Below are 14,786 nucleotides of genomic sequence, written 5' to 3'. Positions count from 1 at the left end.
GTCGCCACATTCCGGCACCTGTTCGGGTAAACTAGTACAGGAATTGAACCCGCGCTGGTGGCCTTGTTCTGTATTACAAACCAGCTGTCTAGCCCACTGAGCTAAATCACCAAGCCACCATATGACCGAGTATGGCATCAAGGAGCCTTAGAAAATCTGGAGCCACTGAGAATCAGGGGGAAACTCTCCACTGTTTGGAGTTATGCCTAGTTCTAAGGGGACTGGTTGTCTTTATTGGAGGCCAGTCATCTCGCTCCAGGGCTTCACAGTAGGAGTTCCTCAGGGTCATGTCATGGGCCCAATCATCTTAAGCTGCCATATCAATGACCTGCCTTTCATCATAAGGTTAGAAGTGACGATGTTCGCAAATGACAGCACAATGATTAGCAGCACTTGTAACTCCTAAGAGAATGAAGCAGTCCATGATCAAATGCAGCAAGAACTAGACGATATCCAGGCTTGGGCTGAAAAGTGACGAGTTACATTCATGCCACGCAAGTGCCAGGCAATGACCATCTCCAACAAGAGAGGATCTAACATCCCCTTGACATTCAATGGCATTACCACCGTTGAATCCCCCACAATAAACATCCTGGGGTTACCATTGACCAGAAGTTAAACTGGACTAGCCACATTAATACTGTGGCTATTAGGGCAGGTCAAAGGGTAGGAATCCGACAGCAAGTAACTCAGCTCCTGAGGCCCCAAAGCCTGTCCAGCATCTACAAAGCACAAGCCAGGAGTATAATGGAATACTTTCCACTTGCCTGGATGAGTGCAGCTCCAACAACACTCAAGGAGCTTGGCACCATCCAGGGCAAAGCAACCCGCTTGATTGCTCTCCTTTCCACCGGCATTCAGTCCGTCCACCACCAATGAACAGTGGCAGCCGTGTGTACCATCTACAAGATGCACTGCACCAAAGTTTGTTCAACAGCACATTCCAAACCACAACTACTACCATCTAGATTCTAGAAGGACAAGAGCAGCAGATACATGAGAAGCTCATCACCTGGATGTTCCCCTGGGGCAGCACGGTAGCATTGTGGATAGCACAATCGCTTCACAGCTCCAGGATGCCAGGTTCAATTCCGGCTTGGGTCACTGTCTGTGCAGAGTCTGCACATCCTCCCGGTGTGTGCGTGGGTTTCCTCTGGGTGCTCCGGTTTCCTCCCACAGTCCAAAGATGTGCAGGTTAGGTGGATTGGCCATGATAAATTGCCCTTAGTGTTGGGTGGGGTTACTGGGTTACTGGGTTATGGGGATAGGGTGGAGTTGTTGACCTTGGGTAGGGTGCTCTTTCCAAGAGCCGGTGCAGACTCGATGGGCTGAATGGCCTCCTTCTGCACTGTAAATTCTATGAAATTCTATGAAGTCACTCACCATCCTAACTTACAAATATGTAATTGTTCCTTCACTGCTGTTGGGTCAAATTCCCTCTCTAACAGCACCTGTGGTTGTACCTACATCTTAGCGACTGCTAAGAAGGGTGGCACAGTGGTTTGCACTGCTGCCTCCCAGCACCAGTGACCCAGGTCCAATTCTACCCTTGGGTGATTGTGTGGAGTTTGTACATTCTCCCCGTGTCTATGTGGGTTTCCTCCAGGTGCTCCGGTGTCCTCCCACAGTCCAAACATATGCAGGTTAGGTGGATGCTAAATTGCCCCTCAGTGACCAGGGACGTGCAGGATAGGATAGGGTGGGTTTGACGGGGAGTGGACAAGGGGAGGATGCTGCTTCAGAGGGTTGGTGCAGACTCAATGGGCCGAATGGCCTCCTTCTGCACTGCAAGGATTCTCTGATAAGGCAGCTCACCGCCACTTTCACAAGGGCAATTAGGGATGGGCAATAAATGCTAGGATAGCCAGCCACGCCCACATTCTGGAAATAAATAAATAAAAATGTTGCACGAAAAGAAGCAGCAACGGAAGGTCCTCCAATAAATTCCCAAATACTTGCATCATTTAAGCAGTGAAGGCAGAGGATACAGATAAGTTGCAGACAGTTAACTTGCACTTCTGTTTCGGTGGTGGGGGCTGGAGCCGGGGGAGGAGGGAGGAGAGGCGGGGGAGGGGGGGGGCGGGGGGGGGGGGGGGGTTGGCTGCTGAGGTCAGACCATTCTCAAACTAATGGCTCTAGGGAAAGGAAAGTTTTATTTTAAATTAACCATTTAACTGACAATTAGAATACAATGGAACCTCCATATTTTGACTCCGATGAGTGGCAGAGGAGCTCTATTTCAGCCAGAGGTGGGTGCATCTCTACAGTAAATGAAAATCACTTTTCCCCAGAACTTTGCCACAATTAAGGATGGGGAGGGGTTTGAAAAAAACCTGGGCCACATTGTCAGTGGGAAAGAGAATTATGAAGTAAATCACAATGTTTACTCAGGCATATTGGACTGTGACGCAAATTGAAGAAACTATTCCTGAATACTTTTTTTTCATGTCAAATGTCTGCAAATGCTTCCAATCATTTGCTCCATGAAAGAGATGAGTGAATCTGAATGTTAAAGTGCAGGGTTGGGAAACCTATTGTCAGCTCACAATGGAAGATGGAGGCAGAGTGTTCCTTTGTATTTGTACATTTGCTTCCATTCCAATGTTCGATAAATGGAATCTGTCAACAGAGAATAAAAGACGCAGATTTTTCTGCACTTGCCTGAGATAGAACAGAAATGTGAAAAGTCAGAAAGTCCTTGGAGCATATTTTAACCTTCAGCGAACACAGAAGTACTTAAGTTAAAATTTGTAATAGTGGTTGCCACACTTCAAACAAGTGTACAGGCTTGAGAACATGGTCTACAATGCTCCAATCAGCCCTCCTACTAGTGGGGGGATCAACATTCTCCTGGGTCCCAGTGGGAGCACAAATGAATTGCAATTCCCTTCCGGCAGGCAAACATAGGGCTGGATTCTCCGTCTCAGTGGCCAAGTGCCGGTTGAAATGGAGAATTCGCGGGCGTTTTACGATGCCAAAACTGGCGCCGAACGCTCACCGATTCCGGGGCTGGCAGCGGTGCCGGGTGAAATATCCGGAGACTGGCCAGGTCCTTTGCTGCACATGCACACGATGATGACCTGCAGCGGTTGTGCTGTGCAACATGGCGTTGTCTGTGCGCAGGCCTGATTTGCCAAATTCAACTCCACAGGCCACCCCCCTGGCCACCCCCCAGTTCCCCCAGATCTCGTGGAAGCCACCCCCCACCCACCCCCCCCCCACTCCCCCCCGGCCAGTGGCACGGATCCCGACCGAGTGTGGCGGCGCTGAACACAATCCGCAGCCGCCATGCCGAGTTCCCGACCACTCAGATCACACGTCAACCTCGCGGTGGGGAACTCGGCCCATCGGGGGCGGAGCATCGAGGGAGGGCCTTCCGATGATGCACTAATGCCGTTCCAACGGCGTGCGCCGCACCACGCAACGACTCCATTTTGGAGTCATCCCCGATTTGGGCGTCGGAAGGGATTCTCCGCTTGATCGCCGATTATGATTTTGGCGTTGGGCTACGGAGAATCCCGCCACAGTCTCCCAAATGGAGAATCTTGCTCATAATGTGTTGCATTTCATCACTACATTTGTTGTAAATCAAGTGACCATCATGGCAGACTTTGAGCTAAAGGGTGAGATCTTTTCACGTTCCACCCTCTGATTCACAGCCTCTGATTCACCCGTTCTGCCAGCAATTTAGACCGCCGAGGATCGGGGCAGCATTTTTAAAGGCCATCTCAATGCAAAGAGAGTAAACCATTTCACCCTGCATCTCCCCTGGCACCACTCGTGCTACTGCCTGGGCACTGTCCCCTGACACCACCACTGACACTGCCCCCTGGCACTACCCCAACACTCCTGGCACTGTTCCCGGCACAACCCAGCTCACCCCCGCTCACGGGTTTGTCACGGGGCGATTTCAATGGAAAACTCTATTGACAAGCTAGATAAAATCCCACCGTCAGCAAGCAGGAACTCACGGCTGGGGAACTGATAAGTCCAGCCCATAATGTGTCAACTGAGAGTGTGGACATTTTTTTTTAACATAGAATTTACAGTGCAGAAGGAGGTCATTCTGCCCTTCGAGTCTGCACCGGCTCTTGGAAAGAGCATCCTACCCAAGGACAACACCTCCACCCTATCCCCTATCCCCATAACCCAGTAACCCCACCCAACACTAAGGGCAATTTTGGACACTAAGGGTAATTTATCATGGCCAATCCACCTAACCTGCACATCTTTGAACTGTGGGAGGAAACCGGAGAACCCTGAGGAAACCCACGCACACACGGGGAGGATGTGCAGACTCCGCACAGACAGTGACCCAAGCCGGAATCGAACCTGGGACCCTGAAGCTGTGAAGCGATTGTGCTATCCACAATGCTACCATGCTGCCCTAAACTCACTCGTCATAACATCCTGACAATTCTTTTTGAGAAGTGTGGGAACCGATTTTGCTGAAGAAGGTCAAAGACTTACACACTCATGGTCACAAATAACCTTTCGATCGGCTGGCGTGAAGGTTATGGGAGGTCAGTTAACTTCCAACACCCTAGGGCAGCACGGTGGCCTAGTGGTTAGAACAACCGCCTCACGGCGCTGAGGTCCCAGGTTCGATCCCGGCTCTGGGTCACTGTCTGTGTGGAGTTTGCACATTCTCCCCGTGTCTGCGTGGGTTTCGGCCCCACAACCCAAAAATGTGCAGAGTAGGTGGATTGGCCACGCTAAATTGCCCCTTAATTGGAAAATAATTGGGTACTCTAAATTTAAAAAAAAACTTCCAACACCCATTGTTTTATATAGAAATAACAAATACTTCATGTACTTCATGTACAATGCTCCAAATCGTTGAACTGAAGTTGAATACTTGGGATGGAATTTAATGCCCTTTTGCTTGGAAGGTGGGGTGGGCTTTTAATCAGGCAGGCAGGTGGCAGGTAAGGACAGGTGGTAATTAATGACCACTTAAGGGCCTCATCCCACTGGCACTGGTGTGAGGGAGCTCGCCATGAGGGGAGTGTCCTGCAATAGTTCCTTCTATCTTGACCTTCAACTGTGAGGCTCTGTTCTTAGACTGTAGATGTACTCTGGGTATGTCTTCAGATTAATATATGCTTATTAATACTGCAATGAAACAGGTTTCAGAGTATGCATGTTGCTCCAGGTATGATTCCAATCCCTCTCTTGAAAGAGTCTGTCAAATAACTGACTGATGTCATTCGTACCTCATCATCTGCCTCATACATGAGCATATTTCACCCGTTCAATTTTTATACTATGCCGCCCCACAAGAATGCAATTCTTTTTTTTAACAACATGAAACTTTTAAAGGATTTCTGTAACTCCCCTTTTTACAGCTAGTTTCTAAGCAAATCCACTCCTGTGGAGAAGTCCATGGCAGAGGCGGAAGAAAAAGAGTGCCTCCACGGCACAGGCCCACCCGCCGATCGGTGGGCCCCAATCGTGGGCCAGGCCACCGTGGGGGCACCCCCCGGGGTCAGATCGCCCCGCGCCCTCCCCCCCCTCCAGGACCCCGGAGCCCGCCCGCGTCACCAATCCCGTCGGTCAGGTAGGTGGTTTAATCCACGCCGGCGGGAAAGGCCTTTCAGCGGCGGGACTTTGGCCCATCGCGGGCAAGAGAATCGCTGCGGAGGGCCCGCCGGCTGGCACGGCGTGATTCCCGCCACCTCCCAATCTCGGGGAGGCGGATAATTCGGGACATGGTGGGGGCGGGATTGACGCCGGCCCTGGGCAATTCTCCGACCCTCCGGGGGGTTGGAGAACCCTGCCAATTGTCTTTTGAATTCATTATCGTACACACAGTTATTCTTTTATTCTTATATTTCTCGACCCTGCAAGAATCCACTCACTAAATCTAACTTTGGAAGTTTCCAAACAGATTGAAAAATTCACCTCACTTAAACATCCCTGGCAAAAGTTCAGTGGCTCATTGAATTTAAATAATTGACAGGTCAAACCAGAAATTAACTGGCAGTGAGGCCCACAATTAAATTACGTAACTGGGTTCAATTTTCAAACCTTGAACACATTGACAATGCTTCATTTGAGTATTGATTTAGGCTGGGTTATAGGACGTGATTGAACCACCGCGTTGTCCCCAGCACGGATCTGGGTGCGTCAGTTAAATAGCGGGAAAAGCCAAAATCGCGATTCGGGCTGGGCGCGAATTGGTTCGCCATCTAACCAGCCCTCTCCCGATCACGAGTTCCGCATCTTGCGCAAATATGGCGAGCACGTCATTAACTCCAATTTGACTAATTTCAATCTCATTCAAGAGATTGACGTCAAATGTAACGGCCTCCCAGGAATTAACCAGCTCAACAGCGAGAAATGACCCACGAGTGTCGTTTCGTACTCCTTTTTAAAAACATGAAGCCTGAGGGGAAGTGAGAAGGTGAGTAACCATTTCCATTTTTGGCCATGCAGCTCAAGGGGCTGCTGTGTCAGTGCTGGGGGTTGGAAGACTCCTCAGAGGGTGGGCTTGGTCAGGGACTTGATTATTCTAGGTCGACGGTCATTCTTGGGTCAGGTGATGGAGGGGGGTTTGAGGGGCTGTTTGCCTGTGAGTCCTTCAAGTGATCTTTAAATATTGTGGATACCCATAAAAAGGGCGACTACAGCTGCTGTCTGTCTGTCCTACAAAACATTTTGAGGACAGAGCCCTCTTGGCTTTATGTTGAACGTCACTTTAACTTCCTTTGACTGTGAGTAGCCTCTAGCTTCACAGCTGGAAGCTATTGCTAATAAAGAATTGGCCTTAATAGTTATGAAAGCACTTCATAGTTCTCAAGTGCTACGACAGGGTGTGTTTAAGATCAGCCATGATCTCACTGAATAGCAGAACAGGCTCAAAGGGCCAAATGGCCTGCTCCTAGTTCTTATGTTCTTATGTTTGCTGGTTGCTCCTGCTGTTCGCTGCAAATGTCTGAAGGCTGTGTGTTTATTTGCTGCTGCCTCTTCTGGTTGGGTGGTCTGGAATAAGGAAAAGGGATGATGTAAGATGACCTGCTGCCAGTGCTGGAGAGGGGGAAGGGGAGCTCTTTCTCTCAGCTGGTCGGCTCTGTACCAGTGTGACTTTCCACTGTGAGTTTCTACTGTTGTGAGTCTATTGCTGAGAACTGTAGGAGTGGGAGAGAGAGGTGGATTTATCCAAATGCTACTACAGCTGCCTGGACACTATGGGCTGGATTCTCCGCCGTCGGGATGCTCCGTTTTTCCGGCAGCCCGGGGGTTTCCCCACGGTGTGGGGCTGCCCCACATTGGGAAACCCCATTGACCAACCCGCAAAATGGAGAATCCCAACGGCGTGCTGAACCAAAAATCTGGCGCAACAGGACGGAGAAACCCACCCTCGTGTCTTCTTGCTGTTGCTTCTTTTGATTCTGTGGCCTGTAACAAGGAAAAGGAGGAAGTAAGATGACCGACTGCCAACGCTGGAGAAGGGGGAAGAGTGATGGATCGATTCGGCCAAGCAACTTGAATGTATAGAAGAAATTCTTCTGCAGGTTGCTGGTGACTTTATTGTACTGACAGTTTGATGTAATTCCTAGAAGCCATGTGTTTGTTTGCTGCTCTCTCTTCTGTGGCACGGAGCAAGGAAAGGGAGGAAATAAGATGACCTTCTGCCAGTACTGGAGAAGGGGAAGGGGAGTTGACCAATTCTACTGAACAACGTGATGAATGTTTTGAAGAAATGCTTTTGCAGATTGCTCGTGACTTTATTGCACTGCTAACTGTTCAATGTTTAATGTCTGAAAGCCTTGCTGTCAGTCACTGCTCTCCCCTCCGTCAGCCCCACAATCTCCAAGGCCTGTTTGTCATAGGGGGTGAGGACTTGGATCTCTGGTACTCTTCCACCTCCCGCCATCTTGGCCCATTCCTGCTTATTATAGGCTATCTTCTCTTCGCGCCCAAAATTACACTTAGAAATTTTTCCGTTAAAATGCGCCCTTAGTTTATGACCATATTTGTTTTCAGAAACATCATTTGCTAAAAATCTTCTCAGCGACCACTTGGGATTCTCCTGTCCCAATGCCGCGTGTTTCTTGTCAGCACGCCATTCACTGGCGGCGAGGTTCTCTACTCCCACGACCTGTCAAAAGGTATTCCCACTAAAGCCACCCTCAGTCACCGGGACATCCGCGGGCGAGGCTGTACTGCCAGCAGGAAAAGAGAATCCCAACAACCAGAGAATTCCAGCTGAAAACACAGCTGCTGGTCAGGAGACAGTTCGGGAAATTCTCAGTGTGTGTTTATTGTGAGAAGACTGAAAGAGTGAGTCACTGAGGTCAAATTGGACAAATGGAAGATATACATATTGGGCAGGATTTTCTGCTCTCCCCCCCCCCCCCCCCCCCCCCCCCCCCCCCCCCCACCCTGAAACGTGTTTTCCTGTGACGCAGGTAGCTCATCGTCCGGCAGCGTGATCTTCCAGTCGTGCAGCTGTCTACAATGTTCTGCATTGCCCGCCGGCCCTGCCATCAGGGATGTGGCGGTGGGGGATTTCCATTGGCTGACCGGAAGATCTCACCGCCGAGAAAAGCTGGAAAATTCAGTCTATTGTCTGCGGATGCATAACGGCTGTGATATAAGTTACAGATGGAATGGATGTATATAGTAAATTAGCTTTATTTGTTTGCATAATAAATTGGCACCTTGAATGAGCAATAATGCCATCTTTTTAAAGTATGTTAAGTATGTCCTCGTACACCAGTCAGGTAAACATGCAGGTGCATCAGATGGTTAAAAAGGCAAATGGTATGTTGGCCTTCACTGCGAGAGGATTCGAGTACAGGAGCAGGGATGTCTTGCTGCAATGATACAGGGCCTTGGTGAGGCCACACCTGGAATATTGTGTGCTGTTTTGGTCTCCTTATCTGAGGAAGGCTGTTCTAGCGAGATAGGGAGTGCAGCAAAGGTTTACCAGACTGATTCCTCGGATGGCAAGTCTGACGTACGAGGAGAGATTGAACCGGTTAGGATCGTATTCGCTGGAGTTCAGAAGAATGAGAGAGGATCTCATAGAGACTTATAAAATTCTAACAGGACTGGACAGGGTTGATGGAGGAAGGATGTTCCCAATGATAGGTGTGTCCAGTGTGAGGATGTGGGGTAGACTATTTAGGACAGAGATGAGAAGAAATTTCTTCACTCAGAGAGTGGTGAGCCTGTGGAATTCATTACCGCAAAGGATATAGGGGAAAGTGGGATTAGGCTATTGAGTTGGATGATCAGCCATTATCATAATCAATGGCGGAGCAGTCTTGAAGGACCAAATGGCCTCCTCCTGCTCCTTTTTTTCTATGTTTTCTATTCTAGTGGTGTATGCTTTGCAGTGGCTGGATATAAATTAATTCCTGGCTTAGATGAGTGTTCGAAGAAAAACACCAGAAAAAGACCCAAGAGTGGAAATTTGCTATCTCCAGGTTTGCACCTCAACTGGTTCGAAGAGCTGGTTTTCTTGTAAGTCGCGGTAATTACTCCAGGGGGTGAGTTGAGAAAAGAAATTGCAGGTAATGAATGTGACAAAGTGAGTTACTAATTTGAAAACACTCGTCAACCATGTCAATGACATATTCTTCATTTTATTTCCAATTGTACAGCTTGGAGGAAGGTGATAGATGATCCATTATACTGAAATTACTTACTTAACCTTCCCTTTCAAAATAATGTGGTGGATTTGTGGAAATGGCAACGCAATATCAGCCGATGAATAATCCAGACACCCAAGCAAATACTCTGGGGGGCATCAGCTCAAATCACTTCATGGCCGTTAGTGGAATTTAAATTCAATTGATTTATAAATACAATGAACTGAAAAATCTTGAATTAAAAACCGTTCTCAGTAATGGTGAACATGAGACTATCAATGATTGCTGTAAAAACCCATCTGGTTTGCTCATGTCCTCGAACGAACTAAATCTGTCATCCTTGTCTGACCTCCAGGTGACTCCAGACCCACTGCTCTCAAGGGAAATGGGAATCAGCAACAAATGTTGGTGTTGTTCGTGAGAGCCACATCCTATGAATCAATTCTTTTTACTTTTGTTCCCTCATTAATTGTCCCCTTCTTTCCCTTAAACTCTTTCATTTTAACCCATGAGCCTTACGGTGCATATTGTCTGTCTCTTTGCACGAAAGAGATGCCACACGAAAGTCTGATCCCTTAACAAAAAAGGAGTTGGATTTCTCACAACCTCAGGGCATTGAAAAGTGCTTTACAGTCAATTAATTACGGCACTGTAGGGATTCTATGGAATTACGTCTGAAGAGTGGCAACATTTTGAATGCCATTTCCTCACACAATACCGGCACTTTGAAACTTCTAACTCCCCGGGATGTCAATCAGTCATTCTAGCCCTGGGATACTGACATCGGTCCTTTTTTAAAAATGTTATTCCGATCTCATAATTACAGAGCCAATGCACAGAGTGGACGGGGCAAGCCCTTAATCAATCTCCTTGCTTGCTCCAAAAAACAATTAAAATTCAAATTGATCCAATTCGTAGTCTCCACAAGCGAGACATACAAGATTCAGTCTGAGAAGAGCAGGCATCACATCGGATCTCGGACTTTATCCTATGCTTAATCAAAGCCAAAAGGCTGAGAAGCGATCAACCACAGAGTTCTATCACCACTCTTGCTTCAATCAACAAACTCAACAGAACACAGGTTTTGAGCATGTATGCCCCAAATACTCACTAGACAAACAGTTATTTGATGAACCTATTTCTTTTCAGGATCACCATAATGTCAGGTGGCCTGATTTACAATACAAGAACACATTTAGCTAAAGCTATAAATGATTTCTTAACGTTTACTGTGGGTCAAATATATACGAAATAATAAATTAAGAATTGTATGATCATGCACGAGCAACCACTCTCTCCAAACTCTCCAATCAGTCTGAGGTCACCTGACTCTAAAATTCACTTATATACTAATGAGACTCTTAGTGGTCAGTTGGTGAATTACAATGCAACCATGATATCACCACATCCCCTTTCCTTTGAAGGAATAAATTAATACATTATCACCAGCATACTTGCATGTGATAACATTAGCCTGTGAGTCTAACAGCATTATTTTTTTTTCTTTAAAATTTTTTAAACTGGTTTAACAAATACATAGAAATACAAGAACAGCAAGGACAGCACGTACAAATAGTCCAAATGTACAAATTGAGTCAATCAGATTTTCTTCTGACTCTGGTCGATCTTCTCAAAGTTTGATCTTGCTGCCCAGAACTTGGAGATTGAATGTTCTCCATGACATTCTCATGCTCGGGAACTGCTGAACTATCTGACACTGCAGATGACGTAGATTCTGATCTAGATTCACCATCCATCGCATTGTTGTGAAAGTCTTCTCTGTTTTTCAGGAGTGCGTGGCGATTGCTTCTTAAAACCAACTCATTCGCGACAATTTCTTCTTAAAAACAACCCTTCTTCTATCTGTACACTGTAGGAATGAGGTGCTACATCTTCAAGTACAATGGCTTTTCTCGACCAATTGCCTGAATGTTATATTCTCACAATGTCACCACTACTCAGAGATGGTAAGGTTCTGGACACTCTATCATAGAACTGCTTTTGTTTTGCGTTAATGTTTTGTATTTCCTGCAGTGCCACTGTATTCTCCTCCTTTTCCGAGGATGGAAGAGTTGTAGGCAACATTCTATTCATGAGTAACTCTGCTGGTGATCTACCAGATGACAATGGTGACGCTTTGTAACGTGATTTTGCGAGTTATGGATGAGATTGGCTGTCCATTGCTTTCCGTAATGATTGCTTTACATTATGTCCCCAATTTTTGTTAAGATCTTTGCGATCCATGCCTACATGAGCATCGCCATTTTTTTGTTTCATACATACATGGAATTTACCCCATTGGTAGGTTCATCTATCTTCTTGATAACTTGTGGTTTTAAATCTGATATGGGTGGGACGGTAGTAATGAGATTGAGAGGCAGATTTACATTTTCAGCAATTTCACTACTAATAGTCGGTATTGGTGCTTTAGATAACGCATCTTTTTAAATTGTTTGTCGTTGGCGCATGGTAGTTCATTAAAATAACAATAATAATCTTTATTAATGTCACAAGTTACATTCACACTGTAATTAAGTTGCTGTGAAAATCATCTCGTCGCCACACTCCAGTACTTGTCCGGGTAAACTGATGGAGAATTTGGAATGTCCAATTCACCTAACAGCACGTCCTTCGGGACTTGTGGGAGAAATCAGTGAACGCATCACTTAATTTGTTGATAATGTTCTCAGAATCGTTGGAGTGTTGATTCAATCCTTTGTGGATTCTATATACCAACTACATACTATGCTTGCTGTTCTTGCACATATATATATTTGTTAAACCAGTTTTAAAAATGTTAAGGAAAAAAATTAATGATGTTTGTAGCCATCTGAAATGGCCACCTGCAAAGGACCATGGGAATTGTGGTCAACTTGGACACAGACAAGTACACAGCCTCTGTGTCTTGTGCAAAGAAACCAGACCTGACCACAACTTGCACCCATTAAAAGTCAATCACCATTTCCCCCAGGACAATAGAACTTGAATCAAGGAATGGCAACAGTAGCAGACTAACCCGTGCCACTTCCCCTTATTTGGAAAAGCATGGGACAATGACAGCTGGAACCAGCCCAGCCACCGAGATGTCCGGCTCTTAATTGGCCAGGATCAATGAAGGTAATCAAAACCCTATTGATCCATTTAATCTGGGGTTAGGACCACCCCAAAGGGCACAAAAGAGAAGAAGGATAAGAAGTCCGCACACTAGGAATCGGCCTCTTTTGGATCGGCTTCTGTGCGACCAATTGCAGCATATCAACCAGCCAAGTTGAAGGACCCGCGATCGCTACCTGAAGGACGAGCACAGCCGAGACAAACCTGACAACTTCTAATCGACCCACGTGGACACGCATAAAGGCCTTATCGCCTGCACAGAGCCAGTCAACCCAAAGATAAGTAAAGGTCATCTTAGTTATTAGGTCTAGTTTAGTGCATAGCTGCGTGAATCATTGTGTATAGAAATAAGTCTTGTGTTTGTTAATAAACTGTCTTTTGAACTAATATACTAGTTGTGTCGTCATTTGGTCAATATAAGAAACAGCTTGTGGCTCACATAGAAATAAAGAAGTCAACATGTTAGACTCACAGGTGAATGACATCACATGAAAAGATACTGGTGATAATGTATTAAGTTAGTCCTTCAAAGGAAAGAGAATGTAGTGATATCATGGTTGTGTTGCAATTCACCAACTGATGATTGAATCATAGAATTTACAGTGCAGAAGGAGGCAATTTGGCCCATCACATCTGCAATGGCCCTTGGAAAGAGCACGCTACCCAAATCCACATCTCCACCACATACCCATAACCAAGTAACTCCACCCTACCTTTTGGACACAAAGGGCAATTTAGCATGGCCGATCCACCTGACCTGCACATCTTTGGATTGTGGGAGGAAACTGGAGCACCCAGAGGAAACGCACACGGACACATGGAGAACATGCAGACTCCACACAGACAATGACACAAGCCGGGAATCGAACCTGGAACCTTGGAGTTGTGAAGCAAATGTGCTAACCACTGTGCTACCGTGCTGCCACTAAGTGTCTCATCAGTATATAAGTGAATGCTAGAGTCAGATGACCTCAGACTGACAAGACAGAATGGGACAGAACAAATTGTGTTCTTCACCACCTCAGGTCACAAGCACCATAGCATTTAATGCTTGAACTATTATAATCTCTCAGAGATATTTTGTGATTTATTCTAATTTTCTGAATTTTTGGACTTTTAAAATCAGTCATGCTGATTAAATTGGCTTTGACACCAGTGTCTAACTTCAATTGGACCACTACATCATTCACTTCAAGTGCTGGCAGCCATTTGTCCTCATCAACTACATTTATTTTAAATGGAGCATCAGTTTGCATTTTTTTAAGTGCTGGAGAATTTTTTGATGTCTCCAAAAATTCTTCTTCTCTGTTTATTACTCCAACAAACAATGATTTTCATTTCATTTCATGTTTTATCACTGGAAACGAGTCTTCAATTGTGCTGACTGATCTGGGGTTCAGCTTAGAGTAACAATTCTGAGCAAAGTGATTTTCTTCCCTTTGCATCGAGAACAAAACTTGCCAAATGCTGGACACTGCCTTAAATATTGCCTCTGCCCACAGCTTTCACTCAGAAGTTCTTCATCCTGATCTTTAACCTGTTTGTTGGTGTGCAAAGAACTGCAGGGATGTTCTTGCCTTTTTGGGAAAGCAACCAGAGTGCTTTCCTTCAAGAAGGCGCTGCCGTTACTGAGAAAGATTTTAGAATGGTGTGCTGCGAACTCATGAGCCTGATAAATCTTAACTGTTTGTTCCAAAGACAGCTCCGATTCCCTGAGCAACCGTTCCCTCAGCTTATTTTCATTCACACCAACCACAACTTGGTCCCGAATCATGGAAGATTACACCGTGGAAAAATTATAAATTTATAGCTTTTAACTTTAAATCACTGATGAAATGATCGATGGACTCTTCTGTCTTCAGTCTTCTGTAAACGTGATCTAAAGACATAGCGCTCATGAATTTCATTCTATCTGGGGATGCATTGTTCATCCAATCTTCAAATTACTTTGTTAACATTTTTACGATCTTCATTGTTTGCAAATTTAAATGTATTAAACACAGCAATTGCTTCAGGCCCTGTCGCTGTTAGGAGATAATCTAATTGATCTCATTAAATTTACAGCAGTAA

This window comes from Scyliorhinus canicula, chromosome 14, assembly GCF_902713615.1.
Source record: "Scyliorhinus canicula chromosome 14, sScyCan1.1, whole genome shotgun sequence".
Classification (NCBI taxonomy): Eukaryota; Metazoa; Chordata; class Chondrichthyes; order Carcharhiniformes; family Scyliorhinidae; genus Scyliorhinus; species Scyliorhinus canicula.
The sequence above is the reverse complement of the archived record's forward strand: the minus strand, read 5'-3'. Positions refer to the sequence as shown.